The sequence below is a fragment of the Mustela erminea genome, chromosome 1, assembly GCF_009829155.1.
Source record: "Mustela erminea isolate mMusErm1 chromosome 1, mMusErm1.Pri, whole genome shotgun sequence".
Lineage (NCBI taxonomy): Eukaryota > Metazoa > Chordata > Mammalia > Carnivora > Mustelidae > Mustela > Mustela erminea.
In genome coordinates, this window is record NC_045614.1 from 139,653,802 (window position 1) to 139,678,850 (window position 25,049).

At 40.5% G+C, this 25,049-nt stretch overlaps 1 protein-coding gene across 8 annotated transcripts in view; it reads left to right on the forward strand.

Annotated features, from left to right (window-relative positions):
- Positions 1-797: 797 nt before the first annotated feature.
- The window catches only part of PLCH1 (phospholipase C eta 1), a 223,850-nt gene continuing 199,598 nt past the window's right edge, over positions 798-25,049 (forward strand). For 4 of the 8 annotated variants that reach the window (XM_032344180.1, XM_032344203.1, XM_032344213.1 and 1 more), the window contains exon 1: positions 798-1,049. The gene's annotated coding sequence lies outside the window, so the exon portion shown is untranslated. Of the gene's footprint in view, positions 1,050-3,680; positions 3,783-25,049 lie in introns of all 8 variants that reach the window. The other 4 variants (XM_032344234.1, XM_032344243.1, XM_032344188.1 and 1 more) reach the window with 3 other exon arrangements.

Sequence of the window (25,049 nt, forward strand, 5' to 3'; positions counted from 1 at the left end):
GCCAGCGGTTGTCAGCCTTCCAGCAGCCGCACCAACCTGGTCAGTCACCAAGTCTGTGCGCGCAGTAGATTTCCTCGTTTCCTCGCTATTTGAGTGCCTACTGTGTGCAGGCTTTCCTCCCCCGTGGCTGTGCTCTTACAGCAGGTTCGGTGCTGGAGTCTGCCAGCCGTTAAATTAATTTGATTGAATAATTGACCCGTTAACATGTAGGAGAAGCATCTGGAAGAAGAGACGGTGGCGGGGGGGCGGGGAATAAGAGTGTTACCTACACTCCCCTCTTTCTCAGTCTAAGCTGCAATTTACTTAAGGCAGATCTCCTTGGTTATAAGGCATAGTAAGTGCTAGTTTCTTAGAATGGTAAGGTGACCCTAAGATGGACGGTTCGCGATTTTCATTAAGGTTTTTTTTTTTTTTTTTTTTTAACTTTAGTGCAAGCTGCAAACGGTTCCCATTCTCTGCTCTCTCACTTCCAACTTTGTTTCTCCAAACTCCTTTATCCTACAAACACTGAAGCTCTTGAGAGCTCTGCCTAAAACTGAGTATCTAGGAGGTGTCCCTGGGTTTGGGAATCTTTGAAAGCTACGCGGGAGAAAGGAAGACTTTATTCTTAGAACTTCTGGCTTTTGCTTGCCAGAGAGCCTCGCAAGGGCGCGTGGACCCAGGGGTCCAGGTCCAGCCTTCAGCCCCCTACCCCTGGCGGGCTGGGGCCCTTGGAGGCGGTGGGAGCTCCAGTCCACTCTATCCTGCTCCAGTTCCTGATTTCCTCGGGAGCTGCGGGGCTGGGAGGGAGGGGGCTCCAGTGTGAGCGTCAGAATTTGAATGAGAAAGCAGGTTGTGGCGGCGGCGCCCCGCTCTAGCCTGCGCGTCTTGGGGGCTTCTGCTGGCTGTGGCGAGAAGTGCGCTTCTAGGGGGCTTTTCCGTCCCTCGACAGGGTTTTCGACTTGGGAGTCACAAGGGCCCGCAACTCATCACCCCAGCACTTCGGAGGTTGCTCCTGTGCCAAGGACTCCCAGGAATCCGTCAACTGCTGAACACTCAAAGTTGAGCAGGTCAGTGCTTTGAGGGGGACCGGGCGGAACGAGAAAGAGGGCTGGTGGACCAGACCAGGTGTGCCAGAGAGCAGGTGGCCCGAGGTCCTCTCTCCAGTCCCGGCCGGGACACGCTGTCCACCGTGTGAGTATTGTTGTGCGTGGGGATCCTCCAAATCCCCTGCGCGGAGATGTGGTCCACCGCGGGTCGTGTGTGTGCGTGTGGGGGGCTGTCTCTTAATTCAGAAGATGTGGGTATGCGTGTGCCCGCGCCAGAATTTACTTCTCGAGTCACCCGTGTTGATGATTGGGGTTTGCCCGTTGGAGGGTGAAGCTTTGCTGTAGGATGCTTCACCCACACGCGCGCTCCCAGGAACCCGGCTCTCACCTCCCGACGGCTCCGAGAGAGCAGGTCCGCGTTTCCCAGCAAGGGGAATGCGGTGTCTATTACACTTGGGGAGTCTCACGCCTCTGCCTGCACTCACTGACTCAGGACCCTCTCGGTTCAGAAGACCGGGTACGCTCAGCGCCAGGAGGATTTACTCCATTACCCTTTCCTGGAATAAACGAGAGCACCGGAGCGACGCCGAGCGGGGCAGTGGGGGCAGGTCCCGGCCTCGCGGCGTCGCTCTCTGCGCCTGCGCGGGGTTCCCATGGCGACGGCGCCGCGAGTCCGAGATGCCACCCGGCTCGCCCTTAAGCCCAGTCCCCTGTTGAGCGTCGCGGCGGGCCCCCTCTCTCCTCCTTTTCTTTGTTGTTTGTAACTCGGGATGAGTTTATGATCTCATTTTTACGTTAGCAGTTCAGCATTAAAACAATAACCTACTAAATGGAAGTAGAAGACTCCCCCCCCCCCCCGGCTATTTCGTATTACCATTTTGATCTTAGACGGAAGAAAATGGTGAGAAGTTGCTTATTGAGGCAGTCACTGAGACCTTACCAACACTGAATAAAATATATTCCCTTGGAGGTGAGATATTTAAAAAAAAAAAATCAGGTGCTTGCTCTCGAGCAGTAAGGTTACAGACTTGTGCCCCCTTTATGCAAGTGGTGAGTGGGATGAGTGCAAACCCAAGCACCTGTGTCCTCCTTCTGGCACGTTTATGAAAAGAGCTCCAAAATGGACCAAAGTAAAATGCCAGTGAAAAGAAACAAAGGCTTTCCCAGAAGGGGTGATTGTTTTTTCCTGCTGCCCCTCAGTTTTGGTCACTTCTGGGGTTAATCTTCTGCAGGGAATGTTTCAAGAAGTCTTGACGGGAACCAGTCAGATTTCTCAAGCCTCCTGTTAAACATGTCATTTTCCTTTTCAAATTGTGAGTCTCAGCAGCTCTGCCCCTTTTAAGAAATCCCATTTGTTTACACACAGGTTAGCATTTGGCAAGGGTACACATCTTAAGGGTTGTGTAGAAGGAGCTGCATTTTGTTGCTTATTTTTTTAAGGCTGTATTTGGCAGCAGGATTAATATGCCTAGTTGCTATTAAAGAAACACTGGTTAATATCGACATAACTAATCAAAGTTTAAAATGGAGTTACTTTTTCTGGAATAAAGTGTGACATAAAAATACCTTAGATGAAGTACTAGGGCTACTGTCTCAGTGTCCCCTGCTTTTAAACAATTTCCCTTCAAGAACTGCAAATGTTTGTGAGTGGTAGAAGTTTTCAGACAATATCCTCCCACCATCAGCAAATGAAGTCAACGTAATATTACTTCTCAGATGATTAGCAAATAACATGCTGTTAAAGTTACCTCTCCCATCCCATTCATTATAAGTGCTTAAGATGTGATATAGTCCATCTGATGCAAGTGTTAAGAATGTCCAATTGAGTTTTCCCCCTTTTCTCATAATTAAAAAAATAGAAAAACTCTCAATTTTCAGGTTCAGATACTTTGTGACCCTGTTTGGCGGTTTGTAACTGGCTCCAATTCCCTAATTCTCAGTGACATGTGTTTTTGCTGGTTCCAGGAGGTAAACTGCAGTTTAGCAGATCACGGGATAATGAGATTGCGAGTGCTTGGGGGAAGGCTGGGGAAAGGCTATGAGAAGGAGACAAAGGGAGGGAAGGTTGATGGGCAGAGCCAGAATTTATAGCTGCACCAGATTCTGCATAAAAACTGTGAAAGTCCTTGCTTCTGCCTTCGAGATACATTTTCTCACATCATCAGTATCAATTAAACTTACTTTAGAATCAGTCTTCTAAATAATTAGAAGGATAGAATTATAAAAATAGAATATTATAATGGTGCTTTATGTTAGTGTGCCATAATCTAATATACTCGAAAAACTCTTAATTAAATGTTTCCTGCGTTATTTATTCATTTAGTCCATGAACATTTTTTGAAAACTATATATAATATTATATAATAAATCATTCCAGAGTCCTGCCTTCAGTAAAGTCAGAGTTGAATTCTGAAATCATTCTAATGCTGTTTCAGGTTTTCAGAGTAGATACTTAACAGAACCAACAGAACCCTTAAGGAGAACAGTTGATTTAGTGTTGAGCGATCCTACATCTAGATTCAGAAACAAATGCTTACACTTTGATTTAAAAAATATGCTGAACACCATTTTTGAGTATTTTTGGATAAAAATTATATATAGTAAGAAGCATTGTGAGCACGTTTTTTTTTTTTTTTTTGCACATTTTTGTAGTGCAGACTGGGCCCTAAAACTTGCTGTCTTCACGAGTACAGCACCATGTTTGGGAGGAACAGAAAAACCCTGTAATTCTCAGATTTCTTAGGTGAAGATAAGGTGAGTGATTGAGTAGTCCTTTGTTCTGACTCCATGTTTCGTGACATCATAAACCTCCTGCAGCTCCCTTCTAAGAATAGTGTTGGTCTGCACGCTTGAAGGATCATGACTATTATTTCTCTGAGAAAAAAAAAAAAAAAAGATGTAAAATTGTGATAGAAGGATGAAAGGAATACAGTAGGGCATTTACAAATTTTTAACTTTCGAGATGCCATACTTCTAGGCATTTTTAGTGAGTTTAGACTCTACTGAAATCCATTAGAGCTATGTCACTTCCCCTGGCATAATACTGACCAAGGTTGACAAAGTCTTCCTCTTTTGTAGAACACAGAAGGGTAGGGAGGCGGTAGTCTCCTCTTGTTTCCACCACCTCATGGGTTTGACAACAATCATCAGCTCTGAGAATCTTGCTGAAGAGCATGCCCATTTGGTTATTGGTCTTTGTTCAGGAAAATCAGACTCAGCTGTGAAGTGTGGCCCAAGTGGTGCAGAACTCATTACTTTGAACAATGCCTCCTCGGCCTGGGAAGCATGTTTTCTCTTCTCACTCGTAGGTTCTTATTCCAGGCTGGCTGTGCTCACAAGGAAAATCATTTAGACACAGTTCAGTGGACACTCACTCACATCTCTTTGACACCCGTGACCGTTTCTGTTTTAGGAGAAATGGAGGACTGCTGTGGTAGGGTGTGCTGAATTAGAAGTGCGTTTTAAGAAGCCCATGAAGAAGTTTACACAGCTTTGTCTTATTATCATCACGGTCTCTTGTCTTCTGTGCTTCAAAGTAGAAGAGGACAGGATGGGTGCAGAGGGGACAACCGAGAGAACTTTTATAGCAAAGTTAAAAACATTCTCCCCAGTCCTGGATTTTGGATGCACTAAGTTAAGCACCTTTGCCTCATCATCATCGTAAAATTGTGGAGCCACATTTCTGATTTCTAACGATCCCGCTGTTCTGGGAAATCCAGGGCACGCTCCTATGAAATCCTTGCTGTAGTCTTGAAATTACTTTAGTTGTAGAGATAAAATTGTAGAGATAAAACGGTCAACAGCCACGTCATATGATTAATCCAATTTCATTGCGTGACATTGAGAGTGGGCACCTCCTGATTATATATTTGGTTATATACATGCGTATCTCTTACAAACACATGGTTTGCATATATGCAAAAGAGTCTTTTTTCACTGACTATCTATTTTGGCCTGAGAAATTTTGGCATCATTATGATTTAACATAATGGGGAACAGCTTTTCTGGTTATTTAGTAAGTATCTTAAGGAGTTCTGCAAGTAAAGGAGAAAATGAACATTAATACGTTCCAACCATGTGCCTAGACATTTATTGTCTCTTTAAAGCCCTCAGTAATCAAGAGGCAGGAATTATCTCACGTCACTGATGAGGCTCACAGAGGTTTTTCCCCTGACCTAAACCAGCATGGAACTGACTTGGAATCTGAGGTCTTTCTGCCTACCCGTTCAATCATATCATATTGCCACTCAGGAAACAGACTAAATTAAAAAAAAAAAATACAGAGTTGGTTTTCTTTTCAGACTCACAATTTTATCCAAAGTACAGATAGCTAGAAATGTTTCTCATCGGCTTTTTGGTGAGTGGAGAATCTGCATTCACTGTATGGAGTTGAGAAGGTTATAAATTCAGGCCTGGTTCCAGAAAAACCATCAAGGCTTTGTTTATAAACTGTGTTGGCTATTTGTTTAGAAGTGAGTGCTGTTTAGGTTCCCTTCTGCAGAGGCTTTTCCACATCAAAGTGGCCCACTTATTTATCACTTTGGGATTGTTGTCAAATTGTGGTGGGTCTAAGGACCCTTTGTGATTTTAATGTGTGTTTTCTGGCATCCCAAGACTTCGATATTGTCTTTATCATATATAACCTTTGTCCACCTGCTTTCTTGAAATAGTATTGAGAGACTTACTGCTGGAATGAACCAGAGGGTGTCTTCCAAATTAGAGATCACAATTATCTTGGATAGTTGCTAAAAATTTGTGAACTTAGGCTGGCGTTTTGGTGCTCCCAAGGTAGTTCTGCTTTATTGTTGGGAGATTGAGACTGGGTTGTACTGGGCTGGTTTTAGATTTGTAATATTTTTGAGCTGGTTTATCCATGCAGAAACTGAAGTTTAGGAATGTCCACACTCACACAGCTGAGTTGGGACTTGAGCCTGAACATTGCCAGCAGACATCTGGTCTAGTGTTAGTAGTGGCAAACCGTGCTGTAAAAGCACACCTCATCCTGGGCCTTCTTTGCTCCCTATGATTGATACAAGCGGGAAAGAGAAAGCTTCAGAAAATGGATGTTGGACTCTGCTTTGGAAATCAGTCTTGGCTATAGGTACCACACAGGACCCTGGAGGGTTTTCTGGGTTTCCCTCTTCTTGAGTAACTGTGGCTTACCCTATTTGCTGTCTCTTTTCTCTGTGGCTGGTTCTTCTGTGCTTCACAAGAGACTTCTGCCCTTGTACAGCCGTTCAGGTGCCAATGAACAATCAATTCTCACTGAAAGGCAGAAGGATCTAGTTTAGTGCTGGCATATGTAGGTTACTTATTAACTGATCTGAGGCAATCCTGGTTTCTTTTCAGCTCCCTTCACTTCCTTGTTGCTAATCCACGAGAACCAAACATTCAAATTTAGCTTCCTACTTCCTTTTTCCCTCCCTCTTCAGTTTCATTGAAGGTGCCTCTGGACTGGACAGTGGAAAGGTCTCCATGGGGTGTTAATGTTACCTCTGCAAAACTACCCTTGGTGGGAACTTTGAAGATCTATGCAGTTTTTTTTTCAGGAATCAGAATACTGGACCAGAAATTCAGTGAGTTGTTTTGTCATTTAATTGTATGCAATTTTGTTCTCTAGACCATTTTTTAAAAAAAAATTCTATTTATTTATTTGAGAGGGAGCACAAGCAGGGGGAGAAGCAGGCTCCCTGCGGAGCAGGGATTCCAAGGTGGGGCTTGATCCAGATTAGGACCTGAGCCCCAGGCAGATGCTGAACGTAGTGAGCCATGCAGGCTTTTTTTTTTTTTCTTCCTAACAACTTTTTCTTAACTTTGAGTGATATGGGAGATATTGAAAAGAAACTTACCTTTTTACTTTTTTTATTTTTTAAAGATGTTATTTATTTATTTGTCAGAGAGAGAGAGAGAGCGAGAGAGCGAGAGCTCACAAGCAGGCAGAGTGGCAGGCAGAGGCAGAGAGAGAAGCAGGCTCCCTGCCAAGCAAGGAGCGCAATGCGGGACTTGATCCCAGGACCCTGGGATCATGACCTGGGTGAAGGCAGCAGCTTAACTAACTGAGCCACCCAGGCGTCCCGAAACTTATCTTTTTAAAAGAGATTTCTTTATAGAAAAGAGTAGTATGTGTTCATATAAGGAGTTAAAATTATGTAAAGATCCCTTGATTTTTTTTTTAAAGATTTTCTTTTATTTATTTGACAGAGACACAAGAGTTGGTTCCATACAACCATTTGTGTAAAAGAATAGGAAAAAAAAGGCTGAGGAAAAAAGAGGTGCAGGAGGGTTTCCTTGTATGCATATAGAATATCTCTGGAAGAATATACAAGAAACTAATAATGTTGGTTGCTGGGAGACATATATGAGGCAAACTATTATTGTATACCCTTTTGTGCCTTTTGAATTTTGAGACTTATTCTTAACTAAAAGTAAAAAAAAAAAAAAAAAAAAAAGGACATTTGGGTTTCAATAATAAAGAAATAAATAATCACATCTTGACTCCTAAGTTGTAGAAGTAGGAGACTGGGATGAAATTTTAAAGAAAAACAACTTTCTTACTATCTTTTTTTTTTTTTTTTTAAATTCCAGTATAATTAGCATATAGTGTTATATTAATTTCAGATGTATAATGTAGTCATTCAACAATTCTGCACATTACTCAGTTCTCATCCTGATAAGCGTACTCTAAATCGCCTTCATCTAGTTCACTTATCCCCCCACCTACCTCCCTTCTGGTAACCACTAGTTTATTCTCTTTACTTAAGAGTCTGCTTTTTAGTTTGTCTTTTTTCCTTTTCTTTGTTGTTTGCTTTGTTTCTTAAGTTCTACATATGAGTGAAATCATATGGTATTTGTGTTTCTTTGACTTTTTTCACTTAGCATTATGCCCTAGATCCATCCATGTTGGTGCAAATAGCAAGATTCGTTCTTTTTTTATGCGAGAGTAATATTCCATTGTGTATATAGATACCACATCTTCTTTATGGGTTGTTTCTATAATTTGGCTGTTGTGAATAATGCTGCAATAAACATAGCGGTGCGTGTATATTTTATAAAATTTGTGTTTTTGTATTTTTTTTTTTAAGATTTTATTTATTTATTTGGCAGAGAGAGATCATAAGCAGGCAGAGAGGCAGGCGGAAAGAGAGGAGGAAGCAGGCTCCCCGCTGAGCAGAGAGCCCGATGCGGGGCTCCATCCCAGGACCCTGGGATCATGACCTGAGCCGAAGGCAGAGGCTTTAACTCACTGAGCCACTCAGGCGTCCCTGTGTTTTTGTATTCTTTGTGTAAATACCCAGTAGTGGAAGTACTGGATCATATGGTAATTCTGTTTGTAATTTTTTGAGGAATCTCCATACTGTTTTCTTCATTGGCTGCACTGGTTGCATTCCCACCAACAGCATACAAGAGTTTCTTTTTCTCTACATCCTTGCCAACGCTTGTCATTTCTTATGTTTTTGATTTTAGCCATTCTGACAGGTGTGATGTGATACCTTGTGGTTTTGATTTGTATTCTTTCTTACTATCTTTTTAAATCTCATCGAAGTTTACATTTAGTATTTTTTTTTAAAGATTTTATTTTATTTGACAGAGAAAGACAGCGAGAGGAAATACAAGTAGGGGTTGTGGGAGAGGGAGAAGCAGGCTTCCTGCTGAGCAGGGAGCCCAATGCAGGGCTGCATCCCAGGACCCCCAGATCATGACCTGAGCTGAAGGCAGATGCTTACCAACTGAGCCATGCAGGCTCCCGAGTTTTTTTTAAAAAAATATTTTATTTATTTATTTGACGGAGAGAGAGAGACACAGTGCGAGAGGGAACACAAGCTGGGGGAGCAGGAGAGGGAGAAGCAGGCTTCCCACACATCAGGAAGCCCATGTGGGGCTCCATCCAGGACCCTGAGACCATGACCTGAGCCGAAGGCAGATGCTTAATGACTGAGCCACCCAGGCACCCGCATTTAGTAATTTTTCAAAGTAGTTTTCCTTAAGCTCTTTTGGATTTCATTAACAGGGCTGAGGAATTTTTTTTTTCTTTCACTTTTATATTTCTTTCTTTCTGAAGTTTTCTTCCCTCTCATAAAACATCACCTATTGGCTGCAGCCAGATTCAGTGGGCCAGTGGGAATCAAAGTTGTCCCATTCCTGAGCAACTAAACCTATTTTCTGCTGGCATTGTGTTTATGGAGCAAAAGCTGGAAAGTACCCTCCACCCCTTACCCCATTATTTTCTCTCATAGAGGAATCCCTTCAGTTTGATTGTTATTATTTTTTTCTTTTCCTGAGTAGTGTCCAAAGGTGAATGCCAGAGAAATCTTTTCTTCTCCAATTGAAAAAAACAAAACAAAACAAAACAAACTTGTGTACAAATGTTTTATTCTGAACCATAGCTTTTTTTTTGTTTGTTTTAAATGGTTGTAAATTGGAAGTATTTTTCTGTTTACTGGGTAAGTCATTAAAATACAGTCTTGGAAGAGAGTGAACACAAACTGTGTACAAACTTCTTTTTCACTTGTCAAAAGAGAAATGTGAAAACTACTGTTTAGTGTCCAAGTTTTAGTCAAAAGCAAAAACTCAAGTCGAGCCGTTCTCGAAACATTCTTAAATTTCTCCTCTCAAATTTGGGGAAGTAAAAAATTATATATCTGCTTACAAAATTCTTCCCTTTCTTTTTTTTTTTTTTTTAAAGATAACTATTTTTCGGGGCACCTGGTGGCATCTGCCTTTGGCTCAGGTCATGATCCCAGGGTCCTGGAATCGAGCCCCACATCAGGCTCCCACTTGGTGAGAAGCCTGCTTCTCCCTCTTCTACTCCCCCTGCTTTTATTCCTTCTCCCTCTGTCTCTCTCTGTCAAATAAATAAATAAAATCTTTAAAAAATAAAAAAAAGTTAACAATTTTTCTTTTTCCTTTTTTCTTTTTTTTTTTTAGTAGGCACCACACCCAGCCCTCGAGCGTAGCACAGGGCTTGAACTCACCACCCCAAGATCAAGACCTGAACTGAGATCAAGACTCAGACACCCAACAGACTAAGCCATCCAGGCACCCCCCACAAAATTCTTCTTTTTTCTTTATGAAGATTTTTATCTATTTATTTATATTAGAGAGGGAAAGTGGGGGGGGCAGAGCGAGAGAATCTCAAGCAGATTCCCCGCTGAGCCCAGAGACCCTTGATCTCATGACCCTGAGATCATGATCCGAGCTGAAATTAAGAGTTGGCTACTCAACCAACTGGGCCACCCAGGTGCTCCCCTTTCCTCCCAAATTGTCTTTGCTATGTTACTTTTTATTTGTTAGACTGAGCAGGTCATATGTTTTTATGCTTAACAATTTAAAAAACTTAAAAGGGTATTTGGCGAAAATTCTCTCATTTCTGTCCCTCAGCCATCCAGCTGATTCTCTAATAGGCCAACAGTATTACTCATTTCTTGTATATATATTTTTTTCAAAATGACACATATGTGTAATTATATATATATAAAACATAGAGTTGTCCCTCTTGTCTGCGGTGTCCGCAGCTTCAGTATCTGGAAACAGGAGATTCTGCTGTTGGTCAGAGGTGAGTCACAGCTCAAGGCTCCGTCACGTCCGTCACTCACCTCTCTTCATCTCCTCACGTAGGCATTTGTCTTCTCACATCACCACAAGAAGGTGAGTACAGATACAAGATACAAGATATTTTCAGAGAGAGACCACATGTCTTACATATATAACTTTCATTACAGTATATTCTCATAATTGTTACACTTTATTGTTAGTCTCTTACTGTGCTTAATTTATATATTAAGCTTTATCATAGGTACATATTGGAGAAAAAACATTGTAGGTATAGAGCTCATAGTAGGTATATTCACCATTTCAGGTATCCACTGGGGGTCTTGGAACGTCTTTTGTGTGGCTAAGGAGGGAACTACTCTATATGCAAATATATATGGATGCTTTTTTTCTCTCCTTTTAAAAAATAGTAGTGCACTAGTCACATAATTTTGCATTTTTTCTTCTAACAATGTAGTTTATCATTCTATATCAGCCTATAGATCTTCTTAATTCTTTATTTTTAAAAAGATTTTATTTATTTATTTGACAGAGAGAACACAAGTAGGCAGAACAGCAGGCAGAGGGAGAGGGAGAAGCAGACTCTCCACTGAGCAGGGAGTCCAAAGCGGGGCTCGACCCCAGGACCTTGGGATCATGACCTGAGCTGAAGGCAACTGCTTAACTGACTGATCCACCCAGGCGCCCCTTTTAATTCTTTAAAAAAAAAAAAAAAATTCTTTAGAGCAGTTTTTAGTTCATAGCAAAATCGAGGGGAAGGTACAGAGATTTCTCACGTACTCCCTGACCCCACATGGGCACTCCCTCCCCCATTATCAGCATTCCCCACCAGAGTGGTACATTTGTTACAACTGATGAACCTATATTGACACATCATTATCACCTAAAGTTCATGGTTTACCTTACAATTCACTCTTGGTGTTGTAAATCTTAGGGGTTTGGACAAAGGTATAATGACATGTACCCATCATTATGGTTTTATACAGAATATTTTATTATTGTAAAAACCCTGTGCTCTGCCTATTCATCTCTTCCACTTCTGGCAACCACTGACCTGATTTTTTTCACTGTTTTATCTTTTTCAGAATGTCATATGGTTGAAATCTTATAAAAATGTAGCCTTTCAGATTGACATTTTTACTCAGTAATACGCATTTAAGGTTCCTCCACATTTTTTCACAGCTTGACAGCTCATTTCATGTTAACACCAAATAATAGTGCATTGTCTGAATGTACCACAGTTTATTTATGCATTTACCTGCTGAAGGACATCTTGGTTGCTTCCAGGTTTTGGCAGTTATGAATACAGCTGACATTTATGAATACATACAAATACTGTGAACATAAGTTTTTTTTTTTAAGATTTTATTTTTCAGAGAGAGAGAGAGTGCGTGTGCACACACACAAGCAGGTGGGAGCTGCAGGTAGAGGGAGGAGCAGACTCCCCGCTGAGCAAGGAGCTAGATGCAGATGGCGGACTCCATCCCAGGACTCTGGGTTCATGACCTGAGCCAAAGGCAGATGCTTAACCAGCTGAGCCAATCAGGCACCTGTGTTCCACATCCTTGCCAGCATTTGGTGCTGTCAGTGTTCTGGATTTTGACCCCTTTAATAGTTATTTGGTGGTACCTCATCATTTTAATTTTCATTTCCTGGATGACATATGGGGATCATCTTTTCATATGCCTATTTGCCATCTGTATATCATCTTTGCTGGGGCCTGTTAAGATCTTTGGCCCATTTTTTTTTTTTTAATATTTTATTTATTTATTTGTCAGAGAGTGAGAGCGAGCACAGGCAGACAGAGTGGCAAGCAGAGTCAGAGGGAGAAGCAGGCTCCCTGCGGAGCAAGGAGCCTGATGTGGGACTCAATCCCAGGACTCCAGGATCATGACCTGAGCCGAAGGCAGCTGCTCAACCAACTGAGCCACCCAGGCGTCCCTCTTTGGCCCATTTTTAACTGGAGTATTTTCTTGTTGTGTTTTGAGTTTTTCGTGTATTATGGATAGCAATCCTTTTTCAGTTGTGCCTTTTACAAATATTTTCTCCCAGTCTTGTGGCCTGTCTTCTCATTTTCTTATTAACGTGTCTCACAAAGCGGAAGTTTTTAATTTTAATGAAGTCCAGCTTATCAATTCATTCTTTCATGGTCAGTGCTTTTGGTGTTGTATCGAAAATGTCATTGCCACACTTAAGGTTATCTGAGTTTTCTCCTGTGTTATCTTCTAGGAGTTTATAGTTTTGGATTTTGCATTTAGATCTGTGATTCATTTTGGGTTAATGTTTGTGAAGGATTTAAGGTCTGTGTCTGGGTTCATTTTTTTGGGTTGTGGATGTCCAGTTGTTCCAGCACCATTTGTTGAAAAGACCGGTTTTGCTCTGTGGCATTATCTTTGTTCTTTGTAAAAAATCATTTGATTCTATTTTTTTTTCCTTTGGTGAGCTTTATACCCAACGTGGGGCTTGAATGCATGACCCCAAGGTCAAGAGTCACATGTTCTACTGACTGAGCCAGCCAGGTGCCCCAATCAGGTGATTCTATTTATGTGGGTCTATTGCTGCACTGTCTGTTCTCTTTAATTGATCTATCTATTTATATATTTATTTTGCCAATATCAGGCGGTTTTTTTAATTGTTGTAGCTTTAGAGTATGTCTTGAAGTTGAATAGTGTCAGTCTTCCAAATTCGTTCTTTTTCAATATTGTGTTGGATCTTCTAGTTTCTTTAATTTTTTTAATGGCTGCATATTTTCCACCAAATATGTGTGCTGAAATTAAAAAAAAAATATTTTATTATCTTTTTAAAAGATTTTATTTATTATTTATTTGTGAGAGAGACAGTGAGAGAGAGCATGAGAGGGGAGTAGGTCAGAGGGAGAAGCAGACTCCCCGTGGAGCTGGGTGCCCAAGGAGGGACTCGATCTCAGGAGTCCGGGATCATGACCTGAGCTAAAGGCAGTTGCTTAACCAACTGAGCCACCCAGGCACCCCTTTAATATTTTATTTTTAAGTAATCTCTATACCCAGCATGGGGCTTGAACTCACAACCTTGAGGTAGAAAATCACATGCTGTATGGTCTGAACCAGCCAGGGGCCTCTGGATGTACTGAACTTTAATCCAGATTAATGGTCAGTAAGGTTGCTTCTGATATTTTGAAAACAGTGTTACAATGATTAACCTTAAATATATACCATATTACACCTGTCTAAGTACAGCTTAGTATAATTCTACTTGGAAGTAGAATTGCTAGGGTAAAAGTATGTACACTTATAATTTTGATAAATATTGCCAAATTGGCCTCCATAGAATTTGTGTTTTTTACTCCTATCAGAAATGTATTACAGTAACAGTATCTCCACACTCTTATCAACACAGTTTGTCACCAAACTGTTGAATTTGCTAATCTGATAGGTAAAAATTAGCATCTTGGTATAGATGAAACTTGCTTTTCTCTTACTTCTGGGTGAGCAGAGTGTCACAGCAAAAAGTGTCACTTCATTTTTTTCCAGTCGAGGTCGAAAGATCAAACTTTGAAAAAGAAACGAATAGTTTTTTTAATCACTGCCTGGTAGAACAGGGCCAACACACTTAACTTTCTTAGATAATGTGCATTTAGTAGCGTTTCACACCTTACTTTCAAATCTCAACATTTCCCTTATCTCCCTAGGACTAGGAGAGTTATTCTTTTTTTCCTTTTTTTAAAGATTTTATTTATTTGTCAGAGAGAGTGAGAGCACAGCAGGGGGAGGAGAAGAGAGAAAGGGAGAAGCAGGCCTCTGAGCAAGGAGCCTGATGTGAGACCCCATCCCAAGACTCTGGAATCATGACCTGAGCTGAAGGCAGATGCTTAAACAACTGAGCCACCCAAGTGACCCAAGAGTTATTCCTTGATACCTGAAAGCACCTCCTGGCATACATGTTGGCAGAATGGTATGAACATTGTTGGCTCTGGCCCTGGTTCTAGTCTTTGGGATCGAAGCTAATTTGAATTCTTTTTGGGGGCATAGGTTCTTATCTCCTAGCATTACTGAAGGAGAAGATGAAATGTTGGACATTCAGACTTCAGTGGATTCTGATGCTGTTTGCTTGGATACTCAGGAGATCCTTCTCTTCCTTGAATGGAGATGAGATTCTCATGGGATAATGGAAGATTCTGAGGGCAGCTGTGAACAAGACCCAGCCACTAGGATATTGTATCCCCACTCCAGTTCCCGTGATTTTAAAGTGAACATAGTAGCTACTCCAAGGGGAGGAAGCTATTCAAGAGAATATAACAACTGAAAACATATAGGCCAGTGACAAACAACCAGGAGTTAGTTACAATATCTTTAATCTTTTTTATAGTGGTTTAAGAAAAAAACCCACCATAATCCACATGATAAATTTCATTTGAGGAATTTTATAATACTGTTTAGTTTTATTTCCCAATGTTTCTCATTAATGTTTTCTATAACGCCTTTCTTCGGATGACAACTTCAGACAAGTTGGTTATTAGTTAGATTTAAAAAGAATGAAGAACTTGCAAGCTTGAAGAGATCAGTGAATGTGAAGTTCAGTGGATAGATTTAACTTGTCGTAAATTCACTAGCTTCCTATTTTTTCCAGAGCTACCATTTTTATTTTTAAAATATTTATTTACTCCAGTGCCTGCGTGGCTCACTCGTTGAGTGACTGACTCTTGATTTTAGTTTTGGTTGTGATCTCGGGGTCATGGGGATTCTCTCTCTCTCCCTGCCTGCTTGTGCACACTCTCTCTCTAAAAGAAAATAAATAAAAAAATAAAATTTTTTAAAAAAATTATTTATTTATTAATATTGACCTTTTTTTTTTTTTTAAGATTTTATTTATTTATTTGTCAGAGAGAGAGAGAGAGAGAAAGCGCACAAGCAGGCAGAGTCGCAGAGAGAAGCAGACTCCCTGCCGAGCAAGGAGCCCGATATGGGACTCCATCCCAGGACCCTGGAATCATGACCTGAGCTAAAGGCAGCAGCTTAACTGACTGAGCCACCCAGGTGTCCCAGATTTATTTATTTTAGAGAGAGAGAGAGAGCGAGCATGTGCACATGCATGTACATGAGTAGAGGAGGAACAGAGGGAGAAGGAGAAAATCCCAAGCAGACCCCCTCCCTCACCTGAGTGCAGGTTCGGTCATTGGTATTTGTGCCCATGACCCTGAGATCGACTTGAGCCTAAATCAAGAGTCCTGGTGCTTAACCGACTGAGCCACCTCCCCACCACACCAGAGCTTCTTAAGAATTAATATTTCAGCTCATGAGAAACAAAGCTGATTTTCCACAACTTAAAAATATTTGACTAGATTTTTTTTATGATCTCTTGAGCTTGATGGTTCTTATGACCAACTCAGGTTTAATATCTTATTTCCTTTTGTAATATTGCTTTGAGGACTTTTTATATTTCCTTCTTTTAATTTCTGATCTTGGGATGCCCTGGTAGCTCAGTCATTAAGTGTCTGCCTTTGGCTCAGGTCATGATCCCAGGGTTCTGGAATTGAGCCCTGAGTTGGGCTCTCTGTTGAGGGGGGAGCTTGCTTCTCCCTCTCTCTGCCTGCTGCTCCCTCTGCTGTGTTCACTGTCTCTCTGTCAAATAAATATATAAGATCTTAAAAAAAAAATGATGGAAATTTGCCAACTCTGACCTGAGCATAGGGAAGTAGAGAGGATTGAAACTAGGAAAGCCTGCATTTCGTTAGTAACTCTGTGGTACCTAGTGGTGCGTGCTATCCCTCTTTCTGTCTTTCCCTCTCTTACGTTATTTATTGAGAAGCAAAATTGCATGGATCTTAAGAGGGTGCAATCTTTGGGGAAAAGTGTGCTCTTTGGAGTTAGACTTTTCTGAGTTTAAAATCCCAGTGTTGTCACTTGGATAACTGTGGACCTTAGGTAATTACTTAATATTTCTGGGGTTCTGTAAAATGGGCCCTTAGGATTATTGTAAGGATTAAATGAGATAATACAAATACTTACCACACTATCTGGCACATAGGAAGTGTTAAAATACCAGCAGTTATTACAAAGTGACAGGCACTGAACTGTTCTTTTTTGGGCTAGATCGTCCTGATTTGGCTGTCAGACTCCAAGGCTCTGTGGCTTTAAATGTGAATTCCCAGGGTTGAGTTCTGTTTCTAGCAATATAGTTTACCAGCACTCTGGCTGAAATAATTTAAAGATGCTGGATACAATGTAATATTTTTTTTAAAAGATTTATTTATCTGACAGAGATCATAAGTAGGCAGAGAGAGAGGAGGAAGCAGGCTCCCCGTGGAGCAGAGAGCCCGATGCGGGGCTCGATCCCAGGACCCCGGGATCATGACCTGAGCTGAAAGCAGAGGCTTTAACCCACTGATCCACTCAGGTGCTTTAACCCACTGAGCCACCCAGGCGCCCCGATACAATAGAATATTAAATGCAATGAACCAGTGTGAAAGTAATGAATATTCAGGTCAAAAGCTAAGTGAGAAGGGATCTGTTGCAATGACTTTTTCCTTGAGGGCATTTGCCAAACCAGTTTAACTTGTACTTCTTTTTTTCATGGTCTTGAGGACAAAAGGGATAAGAGACTAGGTAAGACATCTGAGTGGGACCCTTTGGTTATAAAGCTGGGACTTCAGAAGGCTTCTCGCTCAATATAAAGGTGAATTAGAATGAAAAATCAAAACTCCTCTCTCCTAAAAACTGTTTAAGACTGTAAGAAAAATCACCTTTCAAAAACTGTGGTTCTGGGGTGCCTGGGTGGCTCCGTGGGTAAGCCTCTGTCTTCGGCTTGGGTCATGATCTCAGGGTCCTGGGATTGAGCCCCATATCGGGCTCTCTGCTCAGCAGAGAGCCTGCTTCCTCCTCTCTCTCTGCCTGTCTCTCTGCCTACTTGTGATCTCTCTCTGTCAAATAAATAAGTAAAATCTTTAAAAACAACAACAACAACAACAAAAAAAACAAAAAAAAAACTGTGGTTCTGAACAAATGCTTGCTATTTGGTCCCAAGAATTTGTGAACCTAAACTAGCTCCAATACAGATGTGTATGTAGAATTATAATAACTAGATGGTCAGAAAAACCTCAAGATGAAAATTTGATTTAAAGTAGTTCCTAGGGCACCTGGATGGCTCAGTCGTTAAGCATCTGTCTTCGGCTCAGGTCATGTTCCCAGGGTCCTGGGATCAAGCCCCGCATTGGGCTCCCTACTCAGTGGGGAGCCTGCTTCTCCCTCTCCCACTCCCCCTGCTTGTCATCCACCCCCCTTTGTCTCCCTCTCTGTCAAATAAATAAATAAATAAATAATCTTTAAAAAATAAAAAAAGAAAAGTAGTTCCTCCAGGCCTGCTGGCTGGCTCAGTCGGTAGAGCGCGAGACTCTTACTCTCAGGGCTGTGAATTCAAGCCCCATGTTGGGCATGGAGCCTTCTTAAAAAAAAATAAAATAAAAAAAATCGTACATTGCAAGTGTCCCTGGAACTGTGCAAAAGCCAATTTCCACCCTTCTTTTGGAGGAATCTATTTTTGTCCTAGACATCAGAGAAACCTCATCAGTACAATTTGAACAAAAATAAGCATTTCATAGTAAAAAAAAAAAAAAAAAAGATTGAAAACAAGATGTGAGCTGAAAAATAAGAAACTGTAAAGATGAACCAACCTATTTGAAAACCATATAGAGCTTGAAAAAAAAAAATCACTGAAAATCAGAACTCAGTGAATGGGTTTAACAACAGATTAATCCAAGCCAAATAGGGAAAATAGTTAACGGAATGATCCATCCGAAGAAAGTTTCCAGTGGCAACACAGAGAAGCAAATGACGAAAAACCCGAAAGAAAGGTTAATATGGAAGTTGGAGAATTCAGAGCCCACATAAGTTAATAGTTTCAGAAAGAGAAGAGAGAATATGAGAGGAGGCAACATTTAAAAGATAATGCCCAGGACTTTTCAAAGACCAAGAAAAAACACAACTGCCCATAATTCATGAGGTCACATGAATCCCGATCATGAGTAAAAAAACTTCCACACATAGATAAAATATAATTAAATGATAGAACACAAAAAATAGAGAAGCTCGTAAGCAAGGTCAGAAGGGAGAGGCAGTTTATCTTTAGAGACATGATGAGGGGCACCTGGGTGGCTCCGTCCCTTGAACATATGCCTTCAGCTCACGTCATGATCCCAGGGTCCTGGGATGGGAGCCCCATACTGGGCTCTCTGCTCAGCGGGAAACCCGCTTCTCCCTTTTCCTCTGCTGCTCACCCTCCTTATGCGTGCTCGCTCTTTCTCTCTCAGATAAATTATTAAAAAAAAGACATAATAAATTATCCTGATAACGCAACAACAGAAGATAGAAGAGAATAAAATATTATCTTTCTTGTACTGACAGAAATTAACTGTCAGTTTAGACTTTTATTTCCATTAAAAATATCTTTAAAAAATGAGAGTGGAGACTTCGCAGACTTCGCAAAAACCTAGATTTTGCTCTGCAGATTACCACTAAAAGGGTACATTTCAGGCAGAGGTAAATTATTTCCAGATGGATGGCCTCAGAAGCAGAAAGTAAGGATGAACAAAAAAAAAAAAAGGGAAAAATTTATAAGTTAAAGCACATACTGATTAGATAAAATAATAATGTCTTTAGTGGGAACTAGATAAAACAAATGAGGGTGCCTGGGTGGCTCAGTCATTGTCCTGATTCCGGAATCCTGGGATCTAGCCCCACATCGGGCTGCCTGGTCGGCGAGAAGCCTGCTTCTCCCTCGACCATTTTGCCTGCTTGTGTTCTCTTTCTCTCTGTCAAATAATTAAATAAAAATTTTTAAAAAATGGTAAAAGTTGGAGAAGTAAATAGAGTTAATATCTTATAAATTTCCTGCATAGTTTGGGAGGAAGTCAAAGATACTGGTTAAATGTAGATTTTGGTTAGTGAAGTGTGTATGTTAAAATTTCTGAAGCAACCACTAAAAATGACGGAACAACTTTCTACCTAATGGGGAAAATTGAAATGAGAAAAATAAATCTTGAAGTCAAAAAAGCTGAGAAAAGAAACAGAATAAGACAAATAGCAAGTACAAAACAAGATATAGAAATAAATAACGAATGTTATCAGTAATTATAATCTGAAGGAACCAAAGATTTTTACACTGGATGAAAAATGAATTCAGCTCTTTGCTGTTTATAAAAGACATGTCTGAAACATAAAGATACAGAGACGTTAAAAGTAAAAGAATAGAGAACGATAAATGGATGATTAAAAGCCAGAAGAAAGCCTGCAGTATTGACATTGGGCAAAATAGACTTTAGATAAAAAAAACCAAAAGAAAGGGGCAGCTGGGTGGCTCAGTTGGTTAAGCAACTGCCTTCAGCTCAGGTCATGATCCTGGAGTCCCAGGATCGAGTCCTGCATCAGCTCCCAGCTCCACGGGGAGTTTGCTTCTCCTCTCTCATGCTCTCTTTCACTGTCTCTCTCTCAAATAAATAAAATCTAAAAACAAACAAAAAAACCCAAAAGAAAGTCTGCAGGATTGACAATGGGCAAAATAGACTTTAAATGCTGAAAAAACATTTTTAGGAAAAAAAATGGTTATATTGGTTAAAAGTTTCAACTCCTCGGAATGATGAACTTTTTAACAAAATTTATTTTTAAAAAATTTTTAAAAGATTTTATTTATTTATTTGACAGATAGAGATCTTTGGGGGAGTCAAAAGGTATATGTGGATTTTCAACTGTGTGGGATATTGGCATCCCTTTCCCGCGTTATTGAGTTGCTAAATGTATTACTAGTGAGATTTTAATCTGTTTCCTCAGTACTTGATAAAGTGTGGGAAAAGATCTGTGATCATATACAAGATTTAAGTAGTAGAATTTGAATAAGTTTGAGGTGATAGGCATGAAAATCACTATCTCAAAACTGCAGACTATGCATTTTTTCCAAATACACTTAGAACATTTATAAAAAAAAACATTCAAACTTTGTTACCAGGCAAGTCTTACAATTATTTAAATTGTACAGTTACAATTTTTTAAAGATTTAATTTATTTACCTGACAGAGGGAGAGAGTATCAAGCAGAGGGAGCAGCAGGGAGAGGGAGAAGCAGATTCCCGCTGAGCAGAGCACCCCATGTGGGGCTCTATTCCAGGACCCTGGGATCATGACCTGAGGTGACGCTTAACCAGCTGAGCCACCCAGTCACCCTGAAGTCTTAGCAATTACTAAATAATTGTGTCATACAGACCGTATCTGTGACCACAATGCAATTAAGCTCAAAACTGATTAAAAATATAACTATGAATAATCATAGAAATGCTTCAAAATGACCTTTTCATCAGAGAAGAAATCATCATGGAAATCAAAGTATTTTTATCTTCTAATTACTTCTAATTACTAGAAGATAAAAATACTTTGATTTTCATGACGATAGATAGAAGGTAAGAAAAATATTATGGGTCAAAATTCAGGGTTGGGGAAAGAAGCTAAAGCGTGTATAAATGCTTATATTAGAAAAGAAAACCTGGGGCGCCTGGGTGGCTCAGTGAGTTAAAGCCTCTGCCTTCGGCTCAGGTCATGATCCCAGGGTCCTGGGATCAGGCCCCACATCCGGCTCTCTGCTCGGCAGGAGCCTGCTTCCTCCTCTCTCTCTGCCTGCTTCTCTGCCTACTTGTGATCTCTGTCTATCAAATAAATAAAATCGTAAAAAAAAAAAAAAAAAAAGAAATGAAAACCTGAAACTTAGCTAAATGTTGAATTTAGAAGATTCAAAAAGGGTGCAAAAGAGATTCAAAGAAAATAGAAAAGAACAGTAGTAATACTTTCATGTTATTCATTACAGAGGAACAATAATGACAAATTTTGGCTCTTCATAAGAGCTAGTAATGTTTTTGATAAACATATGATGAGAGTGACTTAAATAGAAGAGAACAGTACAAATAAACAATTATAGAATTGGGAAAGCAGATGTTTTAGATACTAAAATGACTGTATTCTGAACTAATTTATGCCAAAACATTTGAAAGCTTAGAAAAAATTAATGAATTACTAGGTAAATATAAATTTACCAAAACTAAATTTGAAAAGATAGGAAGGCTTAATAATCCTAGAATTTTTAAATAAAATAAACCAGTTGAAAACAAACAAACCAGTAGCCAAATATTTCTTTGTAAAGGAAGGTCTAGACTGAGGTTTGGTTTTTTGTTTTTGGGTTTTTTTTTAGATTTTTCTTTATTTGATAGAGAGGAAACGCAAGCAAGGGGATTGTGGGAGGGAGAAGCAGGCTTTCCACAGAATAGGGTGCCCCATGGGGGGCTTGATACCAGGACCCCTGAGCTGAAGGCAGACACTTAACAACTGAGCCACCCAGGTGCCCCCTGAGATGGATTTATGAGCAAATGTTTCCTATCAAACATTCAAGAAAAAGATAATTTCAAACTCGCATAAATTCTTCTGGGGATTAGAAATCCATGTTATAAAGCTGTAATAACCTCAATAAAAAGTGTTGAGAACAATATGAGAAATGGAAATTGTAGGCCAATAGGAACACGTAGGAATGTACACATAAAAATCATAAAACATGAGCAAGCTAAATCACCAATGTATTGAAAAGACAATACATCGTGAACAAATTGGATTCATCCTGGAATCCCAGTGTTGGTTTAACATTAGAAAATTTACCAGGTGCTCGCTTCGGCAGCACATATACTAAAAATAGAAAATTTACCAGATTTTGGTAAATTTACAGCAGATTAATGCTGAAAGATCTTATCACGTGCAGAGAAAGTGTGTTAAAAAGTTTAATGTTATGTAAAAAACTGTTCAAGAAATTGAAATACAAGGGAACTTTCTTAATATGGTAAAGAATATTTATAAATAACCTACAACAAACATCACTGTTAATGGTGAAACATTGATTTTTTTTTTAAGATTTTATTTATTTATTTGGGGGGGCTGCAGGAAGAGGGACAAGCAAACTTGGCTCTGAGTTCAGAGCCCAACTTGGGGGCTTGATCTCATGACCCTGAGATCATGACCTGAGCCAAATTCAAGAGTTAGAGAACTGAGTGACCATTCAGGCACCCCAGGATCCATTATTCTATGCAATATTGTTTTTCATAGTTGGTTTTTTTTTTTTTAAGATTTTTAAAAAAAAATTATTTATTTTGACAGAGATCACAAGTAGGCAGAGAGGCAGGTGGAGAGAGAGGAGGAAGCAGGCTCCCCGCTGAGCAGAGAGCTCGATGCAGGGCACAATCCCAGGACCCTGAGATCATGACCTGGGCCGAAGGCAGAGGCTTAACCCACTGAGCCACCCAGAAGCCCAATAGTTGGTGTTTTATTTTTTTATTTTTATTTTTATTTTTTTAAAGATTTTATTTATTTATTTGACAGAGAGAGATCACAAGTAGGCAGAGACAGGCAGAGAGAGAGAGAGAGAGGGAAGCAGGCTCCCTGCTGAGCAGAGAGCCCGATGCGGGGCTCGATCCCAGGACCCTGAGATCATGACCTGAGCCGAAGGCAGTGGCCTAACCCACTGAGCCACCCAGGCGCCCCTAGTTGGTGTTTTATATCCTGTTTTTTTTTTTTTTTCATTTAGCATTTTATCATGGACATTTTTCTACACTCTTTTATAAAACCTTTGCAAACACGATTGTTAACTACCTACACGACTGGCAAAGCTAACCCAAGAGTTGAATATTTAGAGTTCTGATTTTTTTGTATTATAAGAGATGATGCAGTGAACATTTCTAGGTATACATTTTGGCCTGTATCTTTAATTACTTTTATAATAGTATATTTCTAGAAGACTATTGCTAAACCAAAAAGTAGGGACTCTGTCAAGTGCTGGATACATACTATATTTTAAACTAGTCTTTTCAAAGGAAGTGTGCATGTTCTTTGGAGGGTGGACTGTATCTCATTGCTCAACTAGCTCAGAGCATATTCAGCTCCTGATTGCTGTAAAGAAATAAAATACATCAGGAACTTAGGGTTTAGTGGTGTCCCCTTCGAGCCTTAAAAAAATGAACAAAGTACCTTTTTATTTCTTTCCCTTTGTGGACATCGCTGGGAGAGGGCTCGCTTGGAATTAGGCTGTTTGCAGAGCCCTTTAACAACCAGTTTGCCAGTGCTTGGAAACCTGTGGGAAGGCAGGGAGGGAGCTTGTGACAAGGGGGTGAGGGGGTGGATACAGGACAGTGACCTGCCAGCAGAGAAGTGGAATGGGGCCCCTCTGACCAGGGCCCCCCACAGCTCACCCAGGCAGTGTTCTGAACTGCTTGAAAAGCTGGCAGTTGGGTCTGGTCCAAAGGAAGAGGAGATGGGGCCTTTGATACTCTGTCCTTGCACTGTGTAATTCTCTTTACTTAAAATTAGTGGAGAAATTCTAGAGGAGCTGCTTTCTTTGAAATTTAGCTTTTAACTGGGTTTGGTCTGAATTCTCAACTTCTAGGGATACCTGGGTACAGAAATTCCCAAATGTGTTTTTAAAAGCCATGAGGTGCAGGATGCAGTTTTGGGAACTTTTCCCATAGGCCTTCCTGTCTTTTTAAAAAATTTATTTATTTTAGAGGGGAAGGGGCAGAGGGAGGGAGAGAATCTCTTAAGCAGACTCCCCACTGAACTCAGAGCTCCACAAGAGGCTCGATCTCACGATCCTGAGATCATGACCTGAGCTGAAATCAAGAGTCGGACACTTGAGCCACTGAGGCGCCCCATGCCTTCCTGTTTCTAAGCACTTATTACTTTATGAACATTACTGTCAGAGCCTATTAATTATGTCTTTTATCTCACAGCAAGGCTTAAAGAAAGGGAAATCAGTACTTCTCCATATAAGCTAAATGCTACACTGCTAATGGGAATAAGCTGTGCTTTCTCAGGGCTATTTTAATTCATAATTAAAGGCAAAGCGGGGGCGCCTGGGTGGCTCAGTTGTTAAGCATCTGCCTTTGGCTCAGGTCATGGTCTCAGGGTCTTGGGATCGAGCCCCGAATTGGGCTCCCTGCTCAGCAGGAAGCTTGCTTCTCCCCCTCTCACTCCCCCTGCTTGTGTTCCCTCTCTCTCTGTCAAATAAATCTAAAATAAAATAAAATAAAAAGACATAGGGATTGGGATATTGGGGAGGGGTTGCCCATAATCCTTATTAATAGAGTGTGGGATATTAAAGGTCAGAAGGTCTGAGAGAGCATCTCATTCACCGCCACCCCTTTTTTGTACACAGATGAGGCAGCTGAAGTACAGGGGTGTGAAGAGATTTACCTAATAATTTAGAGGTAGGACTGGTTTGCACCTCAAGCCTCTTAACTTCCAGTCAGGCATTCTTCCATTGCCCTTTGATGCCTTACTACATCCTGTGAGCTAGTTATTTCTTTTCCAATAGCAGGGTGAGTTCATACATTATGTTTTTTTTAAAAGATTTTTATTTATTTGACAGAGATCACAAGTAGGCAGAGAGACAGTCAGAGAGAGAGAGGAGGAAGCAGGCTCCCTGC